General features: G+C 41.8%; 1 long non-coding RNA gene across 1 annotated transcript in view; it reads right to left on the bottom strand.

Annotated features, from left to right (window-relative positions):
- The window catches only part of LOC141095360 (uncharacterized), a 171,217-nt gene that overhangs the window by 111,891 nt on the left and 34,440 nt on the right, over positions 1 to 24,886 (bottom strand). Inside the window, exon 2 of the long non-coding RNA XR_012233358.1 lies at positions 13,213 to 13,247. This is a non-coding gene — a long non-coding RNA (uncharacterized lncRNA). The remainder of the gene's footprint in view (positions 1 to 13,212; positions 13,248 to 24,886) is intronic.

Raw genomic sequence — 24,886 nt, forward strand, 5'->3', positions numbered from 1 at the left:
AACATGCATTTTGAGTGTTTCTTATTTTTAAAAATATACTGTTTTCATAGGCAGTTTGTTCAAAAACATTGCAATTATACTAGAATATTAGATGACTGGAAAATAACAATGACTGCAATTCATATAGGTAATTTAGAGAAAATATGAGGAAATATTTTTTGCATAATAATTTGGAACACAGTTTATATGTAGTATGTATGTAGTATGTATGTTGTATGTTGTATGAATGTAGTATATACAGTCATGGCCAAAAGTATTGACACCCCTGCAATTCTGTCAGATAATATTCAGTTTCTTCCTGAAAATGATTGCAAACACAAATTCTTTGGTATTATTATCTTCATTTAATTTGTCTTAAATGAAAAAACACAAAATAGAATGAAGCAAAAAGCAAAACATTGATCATTTCACACAAAACTCCAAAAATGGGCCGGACAAAAGTATTGGCACCCTCAGCCTAATACTTGATTGCACAACCTTTAGCCAAAATAACTGCGACCAACCGCTTCCGGTAACCATCAATGAGTTTCTTACAATGCTCTGCTGGAATTTTAGACCATTCTTCTTTGGCAAACTACTCCAGGTCCCTGATATTTGAAGGGTGCCTTCTCCAAACTGCCATTTTTAGATCTCTCCACAGGTGTTCTATGGGATTCAGGTCTGGACTCATTGTTGGCCACCTTAGAAGTCTCCAGTGCTTTCTCTCAAACCATTTTCTAGTGCTTTTTGAAGTGTGTTTTGGGTTATTGTCCTGCTGGAAGACCCATGACCTCTGAGGTAGACCCAGCTTTCTCACACTGGGCTCTAAATTATGCTGCAAAATTTGTTGGTAGTCTTCTGACTTCATAATGCCATGCACACGGTCAAGCAGTCCAGTGCCAGAGGCAGCAAAGCAACCCCAAAACATGATCTCCAAAGAGGAGTGGACCAAAATTCCTCTTGACATGTGCGTAAACCTCATCATCATCTACAAAAAACATCTGACTGCTGTGCTTGCCAACAAGGGTTTTGCCGCCAAGTATTAAATCTTTTTTTGCCAGAGGGATCAAATACTTATTTCTCACTGCAAAATGCAAATAAATTTATATAATTTGTACAATGTGAATGTTAAAATTAACCTACCCTTGAAATTATAGACTGTTCATGTCTTTGTCAGTGGGCAAAATTACAAAATCAGCAAGGAATCAAACAATTATTTCCTTCACTGTATCTAGAAACACACATGCCATTCGAAAGCCATTATTTCTTCTACGCCATGATGTTATGACATTGCAAAGCCAGGTGTGTGCTATAGGTGCCGAAGATCCACCAGAACCCATGGCATGAAGAAATATAACTGTCAGTGAATTAAAGCAGAGGAACAATCCAGCAAGAAGCTACACATACATGCTGAAGAATAAGGAGAGGTGAGTGCTATTTAAAAAAAAAATAATAATAATAAACCCCTTCTGGAGCCTATTTTATGAAATAAAATCACAGAAAGTGAATTGCAAAAATATTCAGATTCTGGCGAATCCAAATTTTTTATTAAATTTGAGTTGAAAACAATTTTTTACAAAATAGACTTGTCCCGAGAGCTGCCTGTACTGTAATGTTACCAGATTTTATGTAAAGCAATACATTGGACAGTCTACATGTTGATAATGCTATTCTACAGTAGTAAAATGTTGTAATAGCAGTTCAGAGAAAACCAAGTGACAGGGTGCGTTTGTTGTCATCTAGTGATCCATACAATTGAATGTAGAAAGTAACGTCGTATGACAAAGTCTTCTTTGATTTAGTAGAATATGACAAGTAAGCAAATTAAAATGAACACAAACATTACAAAAACACAGAAGTTATCCAAACTGAAAATATTATCTCCTGGTCAAACAAGATAGCAGACGAGAGGCTTAGCCAATACAAAGCCTCATTAAGCATGAATAGCAGAACTGTTTATCTCTATCTGTTGTGTCTGTTGTCTATAATGTGCAAGATGTTTTCTCTTAAAGTTCACGAAGATGCAAAGTCATCAGGAGCATTTTTTATTGGTTCGAAGGGTAATTAACACCAACAATGTAGAAGTTTGAAAAATAATATTAAACAGATCATACAGTGTTCAATGCCATCTTGTTTGAAGTGTGCATTGAAATGCTATTTTCACATACTAAACAAAAAATGTGAGGAAAAGAGGGCATAATAAAAAATGAATTTCTAGCAGTTTTCTAAATTTTTTTGCAAAAAAATTCATAAGTTATAATTCTTATGAAGTAGGAGTTGGAGTTTTGAATCATTTTAATCATGTTTCAATAATATAATGGTGTAAAAAAAATCCAAGTTAGGTAAAATGGTAAAAAACAATGCAATTCTGACTTTTTTGGGAGGGTTCATGGTGCGATTGTTTTTGCATCTTTTATTTCTCTAGGAAAATAACTTTGCAATATGATTCTCCATATAATTGTGATTTTGTTTATAGCAAACCATGTGGACTTTAATAAATTTGATTTGCAGCAAAGTTATTCTGTATAAATGTAATGTTTCTTAGCATGCTCTGGAGTCATTCCTGACCTCAGAATATGATAAGGGTAGAATAGGAAAAAAAAAAATAAAAAATTAATATTACTGACCTCACCGCTCACCTTTCTAGTTGTCTCTGCAACCCGTTGTCTGATACCCGTATTTCATCTACCCAAGTCACACGGATTCTCTCTGGCCTATTTACTCCAGGCCAGGACTTCTAGCATGACCTGGTCTCAGACGTCACACTGTGCCATGGTTTTACTCTGTTGTTACATAGTTACATAGTCATATAGGTTGAAAAAAGACGCAGGTCCATCAAGTCCAACCACTCTTCACCAATTGCACATTTGTCACTAATTTAACTATAACCCGCAATGTTACAGGTGCGTCTCACAAAATTAGAACATCATCAAAAAGTTAATTTAGTTCAGTTCATCAATACAAAAAGTGAAACTCATTATATAGAGTCATTGCAAACAGTGATCTATTTCAAGTGTTTGTTTCTGTTAATGTTGATGATTATGGCTTCCAGCCAATGAAAACCCGAAAGTCATTATCTCAGTAAATTATAATACTTTATAACACCAGCTTGAAAAATTATTTTAAAATCTGAAATGTTGGCCTACTGAAATGTATGTTCAGTACATGCAGTCAATACTTTGTTGGGGCTCCTTTTGCATCAATTACTGCATCAGTGCAACAAGGCAAAGAGGCGATCAGCCTGTGGCACTGCTGAGGTGCTTTGGAAGCCAAGGTTGCTTTGATAGCAGCCTTCAACGCATCTGCATTGATGGGTCTTGTGTCTCTCATCTTCCACTTGACAAAGCCCCATAGGTTATCTATGGGGTTAAGGTCAGGCGAGTTTGCTGGCCAATCAAGCACAGTGATACTGTTGTTTGTAAACCAGGTATTGGTACTTTTGGCAGTGTGGACAGGTGCCAAGTTCTGCTGAAGAATTAAGTTTCTATCTCCAAAAAGCTTGTCGACAGAGGGAAGCATGAAGTGCTCTAACATTTCCTGGCAGACTGCTGCGCTGACTTTGGTCTTGATAATGCACAGTGAACCTACTCCAGCAGATGACATGGCTCCCCAAACCATCACTGATTGTTGAAACTTCACACTAGACCTCTAGCATGTTGGATGGTCTGTCTCTCCACTCTTCCTCCTGACTCTGGGACCTTGATTTCCAAATGAAATGCAAAATTTACTTTCCTTGTGGAGTGTGTCAGTGACGGACATTTGGATATCTGTCAAGTCCGCAGTCTTCCCCATGATTGTGGAGACTACTGAAACAGACTAAGGGACCTTTTTAAATGCTTAGGAAACCTTTGCAGGTGTTTTTTTTTAAATTATTCTAATTTACTGAGATAATGACTATTGGGTTTTCATTGGCTGTAAGCCATAATCATCAACATTAACAGAAAGAGATCACTATTTGTAATGACTCTAAATAATATATGAGTTTCACTTTTTTATTGAAGAATGATTTGATGATTTTCTAATTTTGTGACAAGCACCTTTTGTGTATCAAGGAAATCATCTAGCCATTTGTTAAAAACTATCATTCTGTCTGCCATTACTACCTCTTGTGGTAAGGCAATCCACAGTCTAACTGCTGTATCACTAAAGAACCCTTTCATATTTAGCTGACGGAATCACCTATCTTCCACCCTTAATGAATGCCCCCTTGTCCTTAGTATGGTCTTTTGAAGGAATACGTCATGTGCCAGTCCTCTGTACTGACCAAACATTTATTTATACATGTGAATGAGGTCTGCTCTGAGGTGTCTTTTCTTAAACTTATCAAGCCCAACTTTTCCAACCTCTGATCATATGAGAGGCCTTCCATATCTTGTAATAATCTAGTTGCCTGTATTTGAAATGACTCTAATGTCTGAATATCCTTTTTAAAATGTGGAGCCCAAAACTGCATCCCATATTCTATATGTGGCCTCACCAGTGATAAAGAGGTAATGATACCTTGTTTGGGATCCTGAGGAAGCCACGCTTAGTGACGATACACGTGGGGTTCCTCTCTCCACACACCATGCTGTGACTGGGTAATTGTATCTCCGCATCCACCTACAGGCTTCTTTGCTGCCTTTTTCTTTTACCCTTAAATGGCTTCTACCATATGCTATAGTCTTTATAATTAAACCTATAGCTCAACTGACCCCATTGATTAGGGTCTTTTGCATTTGCTCTATTTGGGTTCTCTCACTGCAGCTTTAGCCACAGGACTTGAATATTTTGCCTGTTTTGGGGGTAATTTAATTCATTTAGACTATTGGCTGATTGTCAGTTGTTCAATGTTGCGTTATTTTTTATACGTCTGGGGCACACAGAGGAGATAGCTACAAGACACCTAACCGGTCCTTCAGGAGTTATGGATTATACCTTCGATTGTTTTTGTTATTTTTTTAACATGTGGTCTATACCTTGTTTGTGTTATCCTGTGTAAGCATGCTTCAATAAAATGTATTGTTTCTAATATTTGAAATTTATGCATGGTTATCCTGGCCATTTTTTGCACACACTTCTTTCTTCTTGAGTATTAACATAGTCATGTTTTAAGTGTGAGGCTAGTGATCCCTAGTATTATTTTGTGGTGCCCTCAGACTTTTTTTTATGTAATATGGCCTTGTTAACTATGTTACTATGTTAGTATCAAATGCCTTTGCAAAGTCCAGATAAATCACATCAGCTGCATTACCAACATCCAAATTTGCACTAAGCTCCTCATAGAAACCCAACATGTTAGTTAGACACAACCTATCCTTCATGAATCCTTGCTGGTTTTCATTTATTATATTATTCTCTGCAATATATCTCTGCAGATCATCTCTTATGATGCCCTCAAGAACTTTGCACGCTACTGATGTCAGCTTACCGGATGGTAGTTACCTGGATCTAACTCCTTACCTTTCATAAATATCGGTACCACATCAGTTATCCTCCAATCCTGTGGCACCAAACTTGTAAGAAGAGAGTCTAAGAATATAAGATACAGCGGTTTGTCAATTACTGATCTCAATTCCTTCAGTATCCGTGGATGAATCGCATCTGGGCCGAGGGATTTTTCAATGTTTCATTTTCTCAGACGCAGGCGGACTTCTTGTGTTAAACTAGTTATATCAGATAGTGAACTTTGACATTTTCCTTGTTGAAAGATCACAGAAATAAACAGGTCATTGGTGAACATGGATGAAAAGTGTCCGTTTAATGTTTCAGCCTTTTCTTTGTCCTTTATAATTTTCTTGTTATTATCATCTTTTGAGAGGCCGATGCCAACTGTTCTCTTTTTCTTTATGGCATTGATGTATTTCTAAAAATTTTTTGAATTCATTTTAATGTAATTGGCTATTTGTTTCTCTGCAGATAATTTTGTTAGCTAGATTTCTTTTTTAAAGGGAACCTGTCAACCCCCAGGGCATTTTTATCTAAAAGAGCCACCTTCAGCAGCACTAAGGCTGCATTCTGTGATGGTGGCTCTTCTGTTTCTGACCCCCATTAACGGCGAAATATTGACTTTTATAACTAAGCCCTCATACCTGGAATCAGTTACAGAGGTATGGTGTGTCCTTCTGCTTAAGCCACCTCCCAGCTGTCCATCAACACTGTGCAGCGTCCCTGCCCCACCTCCTCCTGTATTGCTGTTTGGTTTACATGCCGGAGAGCGCCGAGTTGTTCCAAAAGTTCTCGGGCATGCACTGTACATGCTGCCCAGGAACTCACATCAGGCTATCAAGCCTGCATGTTTTGGAGTCCCCTGATCCCGCCCCGCAGTGTGAATACTTCATAACACAGTGCAGGGGGGGATCAAGGGACTCCAAAACACGCAGGGGCGATAGCCTGATGTTAGTTCCCAGGCAGCGCACGCTGTGAATGCCCGAGAACTGTTGTCACAGCGCAGGCACCCGCCGGCATGTATCGGCAACAAGACAGGAGGAGGCAGTGCCGGAGCGCTACAGGGGGGGATGATGGACAGCTGGGAGGAAGCTTAAACAGAGCGACACACAATACCTCTGTAACTGAATCCAGGTATGAGGACCTAGTTATAAAAGTCAATATTTTGCCGTTAATGGGGGTCAGAAACAGAAGAGCCACCTTCACAGAATGCAGCCTTAGTGCTGCTGAAGGTGGCTCTTTTAGTTAAAAACGCCCTGGGGGGTGACAGGTTCCCCTTAAATTTCTTATTTAGATCTTTATACTCCTGAAATGCTATTTCTGTTTTCTCAGACTTCATGATTTTGATTATTAAACTTTGTACTGCCTTATTTATTGATAATTGTTTCTTTTTATTACCAGAGTGCAAAAGTTTTCTACAGAATTCTAGTAGGATTTCCTTAAACATACCCCATTTTTGTTTGGTATTCCCAATTACCATGACATGGTCCCAGTCTACTTGATTAAATTATTTCCTTAATTTGTTGAAATTGGCTTTCCTAAAGTTCCAGGTTTTTGCATTTCCCTGTTTGAATGTTTGATTGAAAATTACAATGAAACTCACCATATTATAGTCACTGTGTGGGGAGGTTGAGCTGACGGACAGGTCTGTCTGTAGTAAGAGACAGAGAGATAGCACAGTGTAGGCTGAGATAAAGAGAAAAGGGTGTTATGTGGTAGCTTGACCATTAGAGGGCAGTGGGGAGTATAGGAGGGTGACTGTGTAACTGCCATTGGTCAAAGGTTACTGTCAGGTGATAGTGGGCAGAGCGACTGGGACTGGGAGTATAAGAGGTCAGGGAAGGTTCTGGAAGTTCCAGTCAGCCAGGGGAGCTCACAAGAGAGGAGGGTCTGCGGTGAGGAGAGGCAGCAGAGAACCCTCAGAGAGAGAGCCTGACAGTGGTGACGGTCACAAGGGGTGACCCAAAAGGACCGTGGCTGTGGACAGAGAAAGACTGAGTCTCAGGTGGATGGCGTACTCTAAAGGGTGAAACGCTGTGGTGAAAGTGCCTAGGGCAGCCACAGCAGGAAAGAGCCATAGAGGACGCCACGAACGGTAGTACAAGGAAGAGGAAGTACCCAGGTCTGTGTAAAAAGTGAATTGTGACTAACCCTGTGATGGAGTACGGTGGTCGTCCAGAAAATGGCCAATAAAATCTGAGCTGTTGGACACAACCCTTGTCTCAGTCTCATGTCTGCCGGTGCCATGAAGTGGGTCACCCCCCTGTCCTGTTGGAGCAGCATCACCTAATCGCCTCCCTCAGTCCGACCCCTACATTTGGTGTAGTCGGCAGGATCACTGCCGCAAAGACAACATCGTCAGCGACAAGCCTGCCAGCTAGTACCAGAGGACCCCTTAAGCTGTATGGGGTGAAGAATTTTAATCTTCCTGTGGATTACAATTTGGGACTGAGCTTCGAGTTTCTGGCTGTCAAAAAGTGAAAACCAGAGCAGAAAAGTGGACTGTTAATATGGCTGTGACTTATCAGCGACAAGAAGAAACCCAGGAGTTTGAAGCCATTGCTGACAATCCAGGACTGTGTTGCATCCACCCCTGGGGGGAACGGCTTACATCAGAAAGCAGCCACCCTCCCATGCTGGCCCTTGGAAAATGGGTGGAGAGGCCGAACAACGCCCCACCCTTGAGCGGGAGAGGCCCTGGTGAAGAGACAGAGTGTAGCTGTTTGGCGCCATTGAGCCTCGGAAACTCAGGCAAAATGCGGCATTGCAGCTGTCGTGGCCTCGGACACCTAGAATAGAGATGGTGTCAGGAAGTTGAAGCCCAATGGGAGACCTGTTCCTGGGAGCCAGTCTGAGTGCCCCGTGCCCCGATGCAGCTGCCGATGGAAGATCTATGGCGATTGGAGGAGCGGTGGGACAACCTGCTGGGAGCTGCGATGCCGGGGAAGGTGAGCGTTTCCCCGACCCAATCGGTGGCATCGCAGACAGAGCCCGCCCCCATGCCCAGAGCAACAGACTGGTCCCCGGGTCCAGACATCAGCCCTCAACCACCTTGGACGACCCCAGGCTCTACAGAGACTATGGCCCTGGATGAGCTCACGGCTCTTGCTGACCATTCCGAGCCGCCTCGCCCAGTGGCGCCGGCGTGGAACCAACCCACGACCACCCCTGCCATGCTCTGGCATCCGGTTGTGGCCTGCTCATCAGAACCTGCCATCAACACGGGCCCGCCACAGAAAACCGCGGCCTATGGAACAACTCCCACGGCTGCCATTGTTGCGCCCGCAGCCATGGCTGCGGCCTATTTACCGAAGCCCACGGCCGCCTTGATTCCGGTTGTGACCGACTCTTCAACTTATCTGAAGATGCCCGCAGCCTCCTCAGTCCCGCCTGTAACTCCGGTGGCGGCCTGCTTCCCCTTGTCCGCAGCCGTTTCTGCTCCACCCTCGACTGCGGCCTGCCCACCGGACTCTGTGGCCTATACCGGACCCTCCGTTTGGGTTGCGGACATAATTGAAAAGAAAAATGCCAGAGAGCGGGAGGTGTGGGCGCTACTCCATAAGGAAGGAGAGGCCGCCATGTCTGTTCCACGATCATACGGGCAGTTGGTGCACCTGAACAAAGGAAAAGGATATGGTTTCATTCGGGACCTTGCCTCCGGCTATAAGTTTTATCTAAATGTAGCCTCCGTCCAGAATGTACATGACCTGTGGGAGGGAGGCTTGGTCTCGTATTATAAGGAACACTGTCCCCGTGGCCTTTACGCCATAGCGGTCATTGCTTACCTTGAGGGGTATGAGCCCCCAAAATAGGGACACTACTGGCATCCCAGAGCCTCTATGGTGGTGGAGTCCCCTGTTACGGCAAGACAATGGCCACCAGGAGGTGGCCTGGAGGGCCCATACAATGGACTGCTGGGACTGCAGTGCACTGTTGTACAAAGAGGGGACTGTTCCGTGCCCCCATAGAAAGCATACCCTCCTCCTGATGTAACAGGAATGCTTGTGGGGGTGTTGTTCGTAAAGGAAGGGGGAGCACCTCTGTTCTCATTCTGTTAAGATTTAATTTTTTGTTTGTTTGTTTGTTTTGTGCTTGCTTTGTTTGTTTATTTAAAGAGTAATGTTTTTAAAAAAACATGTTGCAGTAAACATATGAGGTGTGTGATGAAATTGCTATGTTGAAATGTTATTTTTAAAAAAAAATGTGTGTTCAACAGGTTCCGGGTGCATGCAGTATGACGACCACGACGTATTTAAGAAGACAGCACGTCAAGACAGGAAGAGTGTAGACAGACTGGGGTACATGAGTCAGGCCCCCAGAACCCCGCATCCCTCAGAGTAAGATTGTCAAGGATGACAATAGACAAAGGAAGGAGGAATGTGGGGAGGTTGAGCTGACGGACTGGTCTGTCTGTAGTAAGAGACAAGTATTGTGAGGAAAGAGGGAGACACAAGCGCAATATAGGTTCTTATCCCACAAAAAAAGTAAGCGGTTCCACAAAAAACTGCTCACCTGGTAGTAGGTATTCAAGGTATGTATAGATAAGGGCTGCTGCAGATTCACAAGTCAGTCACTGACTATCTGAAACAGAGCTCTGCAAAGGAATACGTGGATTTCGTCAGCGCTGCCCAAATGATGAAATTCCAGAAGGTTGATAAAGTTTGACAGTGATTTATTCTACGCGTTTCAAGGTTTTTTGCAACATCTTCTTCAGGAAATACTGAAGAAGAGGAGCAAAAAACCTTGAAATGCGTAAAATAAACCACTGTCAAACTTTATCAACCTTCTGGAATTTCATCATTTGGGCAGTGCGGACGAAATCCACATATTCCTTTGCAGAGCTCTGTAGTAAGAGACAGAGAGATAGCGCAGTGTAGGCTGAGATAAAGAGAAAAGGGTGTTATGTGGTACTTTGACCATTAGAGGGCAGTGGGGAGTATAGGAGGGCGGTTGTGTAACTGCCATTGGTCAAAGATTACTGTCAGGTGACAGTGGGCGGAGCTACTGGGACTGGGAGTATAAGAGGTCAGGGAAGGTTCTGGAAGTTCCAGTCAGCCAGGGGAGCTCACAAGAGAGGAGGGTCTGCGGTGAGGAGAGGCAGCAGAGAACCCTCAGAGAGAGAGCCTGACAGTGGAGACGGTCACAAGGGGTGACCCAAAAAGACCGTGGCTGTGGACAGAGAAAGACTGAGTCTCAGGTGGATGGCGTACTCTAAAGGGTGCAACGCTGTGGTGAAAGTGCCTAGGGCAGCCACAGCAGGAAAGAGCCATAGAGGACGCCACGAACGGTAGTACAAGGAAGAGGAAGTACCCGGGTCTGTGTAAAAAGTGAATTGTGACTAACCCTGTGATGGAGTACGGTGGTCGTCCAGAAAATGGCCAATAAAATCTGAGCTGTTGGACACAACCCTTGTCTCAGTCTCATGTCTGCCGGCGCCATGAAGTGGGTCACCCCCCTGTCCTGTTGGAGCAGCATCGCCTAATCGCCTCCCTCGGCCCGACCCCTACAACTGCTTCAGAAATGCTGCCTGACCTTTATGTCTGAAATAGTATCTGGTCTATTTGACAGGACCAGATCCAGCAGATTACCTCCCATGGTTGGTTCATCAGGTGACAGAGGTAATTGTCCTAAACTGTGGCTAACAACTTGCAGCTTTTAGCACAACCAGAAGATTCTATGTCCCGTCTCATTGAATATCTGGATAGTTAAAATCCCCCATAATAAGGACTTTATTATTATATGCTCCCTTTTTAATTTGTTCCAGTATTTCATCCTCTTCTTGTTCAGCTATTTTAGGAGGCTTGTAGTAAACTTCTATTAGCAGCTTTCCATTATTATGTATATTTACCCATACTTACTCTATATTGTTGCAGCTCCTAACAATGTTGTATTTATACACAGGTTCTAAATTGGATTTTACAAAAAAACACACCCCCTACACCTTTTTTATCTTTGTTGTCCTACATAAATCTAGTGCAAAGGCCCCTTTACATTTAGCGATGCACCAGCGATCCGACCAGCGATCCGACCCGGTCAGGATCGCTGGTGCATCGCTAAATGATCGCTAGTGAGCTTTCACACCTGAAGATCTCACAGCGATGCAGCAGCAACACAGCACACGATACTCACCTTTCACACACAGCGATCCTGACGTCCTCCTGCCCACCTCCACGCGTCGCTCGTCAGCGCCAGCAGGAAGCCCAGCAGGAAGCGGACGACGAGAAATGGAGCCGGACATTCTCGCGCGATCAGCGATGGACAGCGGGGGAGCCGGTCGGAGGTAAGTATCACACATAGCGATATCGCTAGCGATATCACTATAACGTCACAAAATCGATGACGTTGTAGCGATATCACTAGCGGTATCGCTATGTGTAAAACCCCCTTAACCCTCTATGTTTTGTAACCCAGTCATGGGTTTCATCCAGCCAGGCTTCTGTAATGCCCATCACATCATATTCTGTGACCGACATAAAAGTTTCCAGTTCATTCATTTTGTTTGCAAGGCTGCTTGCACTTTCCATCAGACATATAATGCCATAATCACATTTGTTACGCCTACTCAGCTCCCTGCTTCCCTTGCATACATTTCACAAGATACACACCTGGTAGCATTGTCCATAGAGCACATGTTAACTGGGATAAACAGTACACATAAAGGAAGAACAACAATGGAAAACACCAAACTATGCTCGTATGTTAAACTATGATATTGTGTTTAGCTAGAAAAATATTCAGAATTGAGAGTCCTCGGTGGTTGATACCTTTTAATGGCTAACTGAAAACATGGTAACAAATTGCAAGCTTTCGAGACGACTCAAGTCTCTTCATCAGGCTAGACTAATACAAAATCTGAAGATATCTATGAACTGGTCCAATATTTATGTTTCTCCCTCTCCCATAATCATAATTCAGCTTCACATCACTTGTCTCATCTATTGCATTTTTTCTGTGCTGTATTGTGCACAAATATGTGACTCTTCAGATTTTTTATTAGTCAATGCTTGTTGAAGAGACCTGAGTAGTCTCGAAAGCTTGCAATGTGTTACCATCTTTTCAGTTAGCCAATAAAAAGTATCAACCACTGAGGACTCTCAATTCTGAATATATTTCTATCTACTGGCTAACACGGTACAAAGATATACATCTTTCCCGTGTTTAACTATGCACTTTTCTACCTCACTTGCACTTTAATACCGCCTTTACTTCGCTCTGCAGCCTTGCTGTGAGTGACTGGAATTTGTAGTCCACCAGGCAGCACAGTACAGTTGTTCTCCTAGAACAAACACTCCACACACACTCGGTGACCTCATGATTAGCACCAAGCAGTGATATCAGAGGACTAATCTTGCCAAAGTCTTGGTTTGCAATTAACAAGCCGAATAGAATCTGTGCGATAGGACAAGACCAGAGTTGTGGATGACCAGAGGATGGGCTGTGGTGAAGCATGGAAAGGAAAGCGGTGAGGAGAGTTTTATTATTTTGTTAATAATTTGCTTGTCCATCTTTGGTTCAGCAAAATGGTTTTCATAGAGTTTTGTTGAAGTCATGAGAAGTGAAATTAAATAAAAACGGTAATCTGGAGAATACTAATTCTTGAAAATTTGAGAATTTATTTCCATGCAAATAAATTTACTCATCTCTAATGATAACTCATGGGTTTGAGTGAATAGGAGCCCGTCCATGAGCCTGCTGCAAGCAGGCCATGGAAATACTGCTGCAAGTGGCAGTCACTGCTATTACAAGCATATACTTGTACTTGCTGTTTAACACAGCAAGTATCTGCCAGATATGGTACGTGCTTACCTCGGGAGCCCACTCCATACACCTTGAAAGTCAACCTGTGATGAAATAAATAAATCTAATAAATCACAGATTGCAAAAATTACTTTACAATGATGTGAAACTGTCTGCTACCGAATATCCAAATTTTTTGTATAGCATACAAGAAGTTTTATTTGTTATAATTAAAAGATTTTATTGTCTTTTCAGTAATCATTTATGTTGGACCTTCAATATGTAATGGAGAATTTCATAATTTTTTATTTTGTTTCAAAAGCCTTTTAAAACTTTAAGTATCAACATCAAGTAGGGTTTCTATTGCAAATCCAGCTGTCTAGCTACAAAGAGACACTGCTTCAACATTAACCCCTTCCTGACCTGCGCCCTGGCTGCAAGATGGCTACAAGGTCCTTCAGTGTCCTGCAGGGAAGGTGGCTTGTGAGCGTCTGCTGACAGCAGGCGCTGACATGCCTCCTTCCCTGCCTGTCAGATGCTGATGTGATACTCTGCAGTGCAGAGTATCAGATCAGTAATCTGACACCACACAGTGGTGTCCCAGGATGAGACAATGTGAAAAAGTTTTTAAAAAAATTAAGTATAAGAATATTTTTTAAAAAAAATCCCCCAATAAAGAAAAAAAGGAACCAAATATTATTCCAATAATTACATTTATTTATGTAAATAAAAAAAGCCATAAAAGTACACATATTTGGTATTGCCACATCCATAACAACCCAGTTTATAAAGCTGTCCCACTAGTTAAACCCTTCAGTGAACACTGTAAAAAAATAAATAAAAAACGAGGCAAAAAACAATGCTTTATCATCATACTGCCAAGCAAAAAGTGCAATAAAACGCAATCAAAAACATAGTAACATAGTAGCATAGTTATTAAGGTTGAAGGAAGACTTTAAGTCCATCTAGTTCAACCCATATCCTATCCTAACTTGCCCTAACATGTTGATCCAGAGGAAGGCAAAAAAAACCCATGTGGCAAACAGTAAGCTTCACATTGGGGAAAAAAAATTCCTTCCCGACTCCACATACGACAAGCAGACTAGCTCCCTGGATCAACGCAATATTAAGGAAACTAGTGTATATACCCTGTAATATTATACTTTTCAAGAAAGGAATCCAGGCCCTTATTAAATTTTAGTAGGGAATCACTCATTAGAGCATCATATGGCAGAGCGTTCCATAGTCTCACTGCTCTTACAGTAAAGAATCCGCAACTGTGATTATGCTTAAACCTTCTTTCCTCCAGACGTAGAGGATGCCCCCTTGTCCCTGTCACAAGTCTAAGAGTAAAAATATCATTAGAAAGGTATTTGTATTGTCCCCGCATATATTTATACATTGTAATAAGATCACCCCTAAGCCTTCCATTTTCCAAACTAAATAACCCCAAGTGTAATAACCTGTCTTGGTATTGCAGAGCCCCTGTTCTCTAATAACCTTGGTCGCTCTTCTCTGCACCCGCTCCAATTCAGCTATGTCTTTCTTATACACCGGAGACCAGAACTGTACGCAGTATTCTAAGTGTGGTCACACTAGTGACTTGTATAGAGGTAAAATTATGTTCTTCTCATGAGCATCTATGCCTCTTTTAATGCATCCCATTATTTTATTTGCCTTTGCAGCAGCTAAAATCAACCAAAAGATCCAACAACAAATAATGTCAATGTGCCTCATATAAATCTTTTACCCAACCAATCTGTTTCATATATATCACAAAAAAACAGAAGCTGGCACAATTTCACATCAAAGTATAAAAATAATTTTATTAATCCACATGGAAAATTATTTAAAATTCTCATAAACAACTAAAGAAAATTTGTACAAACCAAGTAACCTCTATGGTGGGACAATAAAAAGGCTACAGATCACTAAAAATATGCGATTAATGTGTATCCAAATATATACAAAAAACAGTACTGGCCCTTTAAATTATTACCATTAGGGGTTAATAATAGATAAATATACACACAGTCTTATTAAAGCCCAGCATACCATAATAGATGCACATAGGCAATGTATGAGGCGCAACCAATATATTGACCCCGTTATAGGAACTCAGTCTTATGCCACGTCCCTCACCCCAACACGCGTTTCGTCCTCTTCATCAGGGGACGTCTATGCCTCTTTTAATGCATCCCATTATTTTATTTGCCTTTGCAGCAGCTGCCTGACACTGGCCACTAAATGTGAGTTTGTCGTCCACCCATACAACCAGGTCTTTTTCAGTGACAGTTTTGCCCAGTGTTTTACAATTAAGCACATAATTATACATCTTGTTCGTTCTACCCAAGTGCATGACCTTACATTTATCCCCATTAAAGCTCATTTGCCATTTATCAGCCCAAGCTTCTAGTTTACATAAATCCTCCTGTGATATAAAATTGTCCTCCTCTGTATTGATTACCCTGCAGAGTTTTTTGTCATCTGCAAATATTGAAATTCTACTCTCTATGCCCCCTACAAGGTCAGTAATAAATATGTTAAAAAGAAGTGGGCCCAAAACTGACCCCTTTGGTACCCCACTGTTAAAAAGATGAATGTAAATAAAAATGGTACAGCTGAAAACATCATCTTGTCCCGCCAAAGACAAGCCATCATAAATCTCCATCAGCAGAAAAATTAAAAAGCTATAGCTCTCAGAATAAAGCGATGCAAAGATAATAAGTTTTTCTATAAAATAACAATGAATTGTGTAAAAGCGCCAAAACATAAAAAAAAAAATGTTCAGGCTCAGTGGAGACAGCCATTGCTCAAACTTGGCCTGGATAGCTATACCTTTTGAGTTGTGAGACTATGTTCTTCAAGGCATATTAATTTAAACACTACCTGATTGCAGTGAGCTCTTTATGCACAGTATGGAGGTGGGGGGGATTCTTTCACACATGTCTAATTAAGGGATAGTTTGAGGGTGCAGGTGGAGGCCCTAGAGGAGGTGGAGGAGGCAGAAGCAGTTTAGGAAGTGACAGATACAGAGGTTTGTCCCACAAGCCTTGGGGATTTCAAGACTTGTGGAGAAGCCGCTTCCCTTTCCTGCTCCCAAAGCAGAGCCATCAGAGTCACCCAGTGCTCAGTCCAAGAGATACAATGCCTCTGGCCATGCTTGCTCATCCAGCAAGGAAACTCAATCACACTTACACTCACAAGCTGATGCACACTCACGAGCTGGCACTCCAAAAGCTACGGAGAACTCCCTAGCTGACCAAGCAACAAAAGCAGCTGATGCTTTACCTTTAATGGTACTCTCTCCGCTGTTTCCACCTGTAGCTCTAGACCAATTGCAGGCCCAAATAATACCTCAAGACAAAAAAATTATGGTTGGACACAAGTGCCAATGTAGGGGATGGGCAATGTATGGTAAGAATCAGGTTATGTTTACCCAGAAACTTGTATCCCATGATGGCCAAATTAGCACATGCCCCACACACTTGTCAAAGTGAGCTATATTCTCCTTAATCCTGAGCCATTAGTTTGCTCCAGGGATTCAGACACTCTTTGCCACATATGTCAAGAAATCTCTCACTTGTGCTAATCACAATCCAAGTAATGTTATTAAGAACCCAAATAGACACCCCCCCAAACCTTTGTACCCATTTCAGAGACTGCAAGTGGATTACACACAGTTACCAAAGCTAGGCCCAAATAAGTGTGTCCTTATCACTGTTGACTTGTTCTCTACCTGATCCCAAAGCAGGCTTACAGTATGCTTGCCACAACAACTCCAAGCAGACTATCCTTCAATGACTGACTATGTTGCAGAACGGCATGATCATTTGTCAAAAGTGCATTTGCATGTGTTTTCTTCCATAGCGGACCCTAACTCCTTAGGAACTACCCAAACATTAGTCCATGGAGACTGGGTAGTCATAAAGAGATACATGAGGAAACCACTCAAATCAAGGTTTTATAGACCCTTTCAAATCCATTTGACCACACCTACAGCAGTCAAACTCAAAGAAAGACTGGTTTGGATACACGCCAGTCATTGCAAAAAAGGCACCCCGGACTTGACCAAGGATTTCTAGGGGAGTACTTCTCAGTGTTCTCATTGTATATTTGTGTTTTGTGAGTGGTAAAAAGCAACTACATAACCTTGAGGATGAGCAAGAACCTAAAGCCCCACTTGACAATTTATTTATAAAAATGCATGAATCTATTGCCAAAAGAGCTGAACTGAGTAGCTGTTGACTTTGCACTCATGCCCCTCTGTCATCTAAAACCATTCTGTATTTTGCTGTGCCTTTTATCCCTGAGGAATTGTTCCCCATTCTTGTGCTAGTGACCTGGTAAATTATATTATGCATCTGATAAAGGGTGGAACAAGACAATTGTCTCCCTTAGGGTGGTGACATGGTCCCAAAACCCATGGTGAGTAAAGAATTTTACACAATATCCCCTCAATTTGACTTGGAAAGATAGTAGGGGCAGATTAACTGCTGTCCCTAGGGGTAAGGGCCCCTTTACCCGTATCAATGTCCCAGCGATCCCACCAACGACCCGACGTGGATGGGATCGCTGGGACATAGTTAGCTGATCCCACTAGCGATCAGGACCAGCGAGCAAGCTGGTTTCCAATGAAAATAGCGGGGTATCTAAGAGCCACACGGCTCTTAGTTACCTGCTGTTTACCTTGGAAACCAGCGTGCATGCTGGCTTCCAGGGTAAACAGCGGGTATCTAAGAGCCGCGCGGCTCTTAGATACCTGCTGTTTACATTGGAAACCAGCTCCCAGCATCACTGATCGCTGGTCTCTCGCTGCCACATGCAGCGATGCGTACTGGCCAGCAGGAGACAAACGATCAAAAAAACGGCCCAGCACGTTCCAGCGTTATCAGCGATACCCGGCAGGGGGGCTGGTCGCTGATCCATGTCACACACAGCGATTTCGCTGGCGAGATCGCTGTGGCATCAAAAAATCAATGATCTCGCTGTGTGTGATGGGGCCTTAAAGCAGGTCTTGGGAGCAATTAGAGAATGCATGCTTCTGAATGAAAATAAACCATGAGTGTATGTTAGCTACAGTGAGCATCTAGCTCATTCTGGGGACAGATCTCTGCATCATTTGGTTTAAGTGGCCTATCCACACGGGTAAGTACCAGCTGACAATAGGGGTTCACTGACCTAGACAGGCATAAATTATGGACTCTTGGGGTGTACAATAGTTGTATGTAAGTTCAGAAATTCGTTCAACAGAAGGGAAATATAACGGTGGCATCCAATTTGGGATGAAAGCACTGACATTCTCTATAGTGTTCTAAATAGACAATAATTTTATGAGGAATTTCTAAAAAGATACATTTGTCAATACGTACTGACCTTCAGAAGGAACATTGTGTTTAATCTTCAAAGCTTTTATGTGTGGACTTCTACCGAGAAGGCATTGTCCAGCTCACATAGAAAAAGTTTGAGACACATATTCCCCCATGGCAGTGTGCCCACACTATGTTAATTATGCATGAAAAGTAAGTCTATAACATATTAGTTAGAAACTAACAATCGACTAAGTAGCTTCCTCAAATCAACAGTGAATCTTGTTATACAGAAAACTGGTCTGAAACTTAATTCCCTCTGTCGACGGCATTCTTCTGTGACTTGAGACTGATCCCTGTACAGCTGGTCTCCATAGTTGTCGTGACATTTCTTAAATGGAATTTGTCACCAAGTTTTTGCCACCTAGTTTTAAAGCAGCATAATGTAGAGGCAGAGACAGTTTCCAGCGATACATCACTTACTGGACTGCTTTGTGTAGTTTTGATAATATCAATGTTTTATCAGCAGTAGATTGTTACTACAGGACTACTAAACCTGATGCCAGGTATTCAAGTATAATCATGATCTCAGTATAATACAATCCCCACCACTGATTGGTAAATCTCTGCGTACACTGTGCAGAAGCAGAAAGCTGCAAATCAGTGATGTGGGTTATTTGATTTTAAGAATTGGTAGATCTGATGCACAGAAAACAGGAATTTAACAAAATGACAGTAAGCTGCCCAGTAAGTGACACATCAATGGAATGTCTGCCTCTATATCATGCTGCTTTCAGATGGTGTACCAAAACATGGTGACAGATGCCATTTAATTAGTGATAAGCGAGCATACTCATGGCTCGGGTGTTCTCTGAGTATTTTGGCGTGCACGGAGATTGAGTTTCTGTCGATGCAGCTGCATGATTTGTGGCTGCTGGACAAGCAGAATATATGTGGGGATTCCCTAACAAACAGGCAATCCTCACATGTATTCAGCCTGTCTAGCAGCCACAAATCATGCAGCTGCGTTGACAGAAACGAAATCTCCGAGCACGCCAAAATACTCAGAGATCACCCAAGCATGCTCGGGAAAACCCAAGCAACGAGTATACTCGCTCATCACTACATTTCATACAAATTGAAATTGTATCGAGTAAAAGAATTCAACGTGTAGGTGTAAACCAAGCAGTGATATTGAAAAGTGAAAAGACTTCAATTTATTATAAAGTATTAAGCAGAAATGGCATCTATGAACGATTTTATAATGTTCCTGAGTAATTCCATAATCCTGCTCATAAATATACTTTCTAACAAGCACTGGAGCAATATATTAAACCAAATGCTAATCTGCACATTGCGCGATACATTTAATCTGTTTCTCATTTGAGTTTTATTAGACTATAAGTGATTTTTGTAAACAAGTTTCAAACAATAATGATATTGCCTATTTGTAATTTATATGAAAATAAGTTTTCATAGGTCACCAATTTTCTTGAATTATTATGTAAAGTAAAGATTTACTTATATCTGTAATATTTCTTGACTTATTTGAATAATTTGCCCTTTTGGAATGATGTGATGAGCATACTTATAATGACACTGGACATGATAAGTATGGCTAACTGGGAAATGTTTGACTTTTGGTGAAAACCAAAGAGAGATCTAAACCTTATAATATTACTCTTGCTAGTTGCTATGCAATTCTATAAGATGTTATGAATAGTCACCATGACATTTGCCTTCTGCAAATTGCCTAAGCAAATGAAGAAACAAAGAAAAAACATGATCAAACAGATCAAATATAATATTGATGTAATATATTTTATTATAAATCTTACATCATATAGTTAGGAAAAAAGGGGAGAGCAAAGTCCATAAGTGCGTCAAGATAAAACAGCAGCTTCCAAAAATGTGCAGGTAAGCATACGGTAAAGGTATAGACAAAGAATAATGCAAATGCAAATCACTCGCACACAAAAAGTAATATTAACTAAGTGGGTAACGAAGTATAGATTGCATGATTTCCAGCAGATATTGAGCTTATAAAGAGTTCACAGTCATAAAATCATATATAATAGATCTTACCCAAGTAGTTACACCGCAGCACCTGCACCCCCTCCAATGCGCGTTTCGGTGTGGCCATCGTCATATATGATTTTATGACTGTGTGCTCTTTATGAGCTTAATATCTGCTGGAAATCATCTAATCTATACTTCTTAACCCACTTAGTTAATATTACTTTTTGTGTACGAGTGATTTGCATTTGTGTTATTCTTTGTCTATACCTTTACCGTATGCTTACCTGCACCTTTTTAGATGTTGCTGTTTTTTCTTGACACACTAATGCACTTTGTTCTCCCCTTTTTTCCTAACTCTTTGATGTAAGATTTATAATGAAATATATTACTTCAATATTATATTGGATCTGTTTGATCGCGTTTTTTCTTTGTTTCTTCATATGCTAGTGCTGCGATTGGTCCTCAATTTTGCCCTTCTGATATTGGTACTAAAAATGCTTTATGTATCTTATACAATGGAACGATTGTGATAATAATGGTGCATTATCTATTGCTGAATGTTATGTTTAAAAGCTCTTAAGCAAGCAAGACTTCAATTGTGGTATGGTTAAATGAATTTCTCATCAATGGTGGAAATGAGAACTAGCGATGAGTAAACGTGCTCTGTGATACTCTGATATCACTCGAGTATCTGGTTGTCCGGATGTGCTCGTCACTCAGCGAGCATTAGCAGGTGCTCAATTTCAAACTGGTATCCCTGCCCCCCGTGTTTGGTGCCTCAGGAAAGAAGCTTGCAGGGATTTCCTGCATGTAACTAATGCTGTGGATATCTTTGTAGCAGCATTATTGCGATTGACTGGCCATATGGCCAATATTTATGGTTATAATCGGACAGGTTCTACCAGGCTCAGCACACTGATGCCATTGTACAGCTCTGTGACAGTTCTTATTGGAGGGAGAGAGTGCATGTCCAGGCGTTTGTTTTGTATGCACAGTTTAACGAATCACAGTCCTGTAGTGTTGATACTGATGCTGAAGCTGTAACATCATACCAACAGTCCTTGTAATGGCTAATTTTGTCCTTTGCTGTTTGTGTCAGATACATTCTGCATTTAGCCTAGGAAGGGAAAGAGTTGCAGGAGCAGGGAGAGTATATGAATACAATCTCTAGGCAGGGATTAGGGCTTTGCTGTCCATTGGTAAATATATAGCTGCAGCAGTTGACAACACTTTTTTTGGAGGTGAAAAAATTAACTCTTTTGTCATTCATACAGTATTACGTGCTTTGTGGTAGATTTCTGTGTTATATAACACTCCTAAAAACCATTGAAATATTTTTCTGTATTCAATTACTCATCCATAGAGTATTACATTCTCTGTGGTTCATTTCAGTGTTATAAAACAGTCAAAAAAGCATTGAAACATTTTTATGGATTCAATTACTCACCCATAGTGTATTACGTGGTTTGCGGTACATTTCAGTGTTATATAACAGTCTAAAAAAGAGCTAAAATTTTATTTTGTATTCAATTACTAATTCATACACTATTACGTGGCTTGTTGCTGTGAGTTCGTTCTCTGGTCCACCAGTAGTGAGTTCTCCTTCCAGACTCCCTCTGGTGGTAACAGGAGGTAGTGAGGCTGATTTAATACCACCTGATAATGAGGATGACGATTGGACCTCAGGAATCTTAGACTGGATTTAAGACAGCCGACGCCCTAAGTCAGTGCTGGTGATTGCTTCTGGCTTCTGAGGTCTTGGTTTTCAGCTCTGTTCCAGCCTTCTCAAAGCTAAGTGTTTTTGCTAATGTTCACACTTGATTTTGTTGGTCTATTCAGTTTTTTGTGTGTTCAGCCAGTCCCGGCTGGGGCTGTGCTGAATTTCCACTCTTATTTATCTGTATTTGCCAATTTGCTTTTTAGTCCCTTATTAGATTGGCCTCTTTCTTGCTCTGTCTCAGAATATTTCAGAGTGCAGATATAGTGGGAGAAGTCTAGTGACTTCAGGGTTAATTTTGTTATCAGAAGTGTTATGAATGGGTCACCGAGGAGGAACAACAAAAAGCTAAGTCCAGAAAACCAGAGAGGTTGGTCACTATGCAGATTGCAGATCCCTGATCTTAACCACACAACTAACAGTAGCAGTGGAGCGTTCCTACATTGTTCCTAGATGCCTCATCACTGCCGGAGGATTACATAAACCTAAAGCAAGAAAAGGGAAAACTAACTGCCCCAGAGCAGACCCCAAAGGAAAAGACAGCCCCCACACATGTATTGACGGTGAAGCAAGATGAAAACACAAACACAGGCAGGAAAATAGGCTGAGCAAACGATGGGGCCCGACTAACTAGAAAGGACAGGAATGGAAAGCCACTGTCTGCAATCTGCCAAAAAACCCTACCAAAAATAATGTCCAACATGTCCAAGAGCAAAATTAACCCTGAAGTCACTAGACTTCTCCCACTATATCAGCACTCTGAAATATTCTGAAACAGAGCAAAAAGAGGCCAATCTAATAAGGGACAAAAAGGCAAATTGGCAAATACAGATAAATAGGAGTGGAAGTTCAGCATAGCTCCAGCAGGGGCAAGCTGACCACACAAGAAACTGAATTGACCAACAAGCGCAAGTGTGATCATTAGCAAAAAAACAAACTTAACTTAAGAAGACTGGAAGAGAGCTGAAGTCCAAGACCTGAGAAGCAGACTGAATCACCAGCACTAGGATAGGGCGTTGGCTGTCTTATATCCAGTCTGATACTCCAGAGATCCAATCGCTATCCTTCTCATCAGGTGGCAGATCACTACCACTTAAACCAACCTCACTACCTCCTGTCACCACCAGAGGGAGAACGGAAGGAGAACTCTCAACTGGTGGAGCAGAAAATGAGCTCATAACAGTACCCCCCCTTGAGGAGGGGTCACCGAACCCTCATCCATGCCACCAGGCCGATCAGGATGGGCCCGGTGAAAAGCACGAACCAATTTATTGGCATGAATATCAGAGGCAGAGACCCAAGAATTATCCTCCTGGCCATAACCCTTCCATTTGACCAAATACTGGAGTCTCCGTCTAACCAAACGAGAATCCAATATTTTCTCTACCTCATATTCCACATTGCCTTTAACCAATACAGGGTCAGGAGGTACCGCCACAGGAACTACTGGCTCAACAAACCTCTTCAACAGTGACTTGTGAAATGCGTTATGGATTTTGAATGTAACTGGAAGAGCCAATCAAAACGAAACAGGATTAAGAATCTCCAAAATCTTATAAGGTCCAATAAATCTGGGCTTAAATTTTGGAGATGCAACCTTCATAGGAATATTCTTAGACGACAACCAAACCATATCACCCACTTTAAAAAGGGGACCAATGGTCCTATGCCGGTTGGAAAAACGCTGGGCCTTTTCCTGAGAGAGTGACAACTTATCCACCACTTGGTCCCATATCTGCTGCATTCTCACAACCACAGTGTCCACACCTGGGCAGGACGAATATTCCACTTGCCCTGAAGAGAATCGAGGATGAAACCCAAAATTACAGAAAAAGGGGACATCAAAGTGGCAGAACTAGCTCTATTGTTCAGCGCAAATTCGGCCAAGGTCAAAAATAAGACCCAATCTTCTTGATCAGCAGATATAAAACATCTCAAATAAGACTCCAGGGTCTGGTTTGTTCTCTCAGTCTGCCCATTGGTCTGGATGACCAGCCAATGCGGAGCAATGGACTTCAGACATCACTCTCTTTCTCCACTGGTCAGGAACATACAATCTTCCCATAGGGCATCGCTCAGGTTTATCCTCCTGAAATTCCTCCCGGGCACGTCTCAAATCGGGCGAAATGGCAGAAAGAACTACCCCCTCACCTAGGATAGTAGTAGGCTCGGTCACATTAAGATAATCAGCAAAGAAACTCCTAGAAAGGGCGTCTGCCTTAACATTCTTAGTGCCCGGAAGAAAAGAGACCACAAAATTAAAACGCAAGAAAAACAAGGCCCATCTAGCCTGTCTAGGATTCAAGCATTTAGCCGACTCCAGATAAGTCAGATTCTTGTGATCGTTGAGGACCACAAATTGATGTCTAGCTCCCTCCAACCAATGTCTCCACTCCTCAAATGCCCATTTCATGGCCAACGATTCCTGATTCCCCATGTCATAGTTGCATTCAGATGGGGAAAACTTTCAAGAAAAGAAGGCACAGGGATTCATCTTAGAAGTCACAGGGTCTTTTTGGGACAAAACAGCTCCTGCACCAATCTCAGAAGCGTCTACCTCCACTTGAAATGGAAGTGAGACATCAGGTTGCTTTTAAATTGGAGCTGAAGTAAATCTCCGCTTAAGCTCCTGAAATGCTGAGACAGCATCAGGAGACCAATTCAGCACATCAGCTCCCTTCTTGGTCAGATCAGTCAG

The sequence above is a fragment of the Dendrobates tinctorius genome, unplaced genomic scaffold (genome assembly GCF_039654945.1).
Source record: "Dendrobates tinctorius isolate UK_male_01 unplaced genomic scaffold, ASM3965494v1 ptg000069l, whole genome shotgun sequence".
Classification (NCBI taxonomy): Eukaryota; Metazoa; Chordata; class Amphibia; order Anura; family Dendrobatidae; genus Dendrobates; species Dendrobates tinctorius.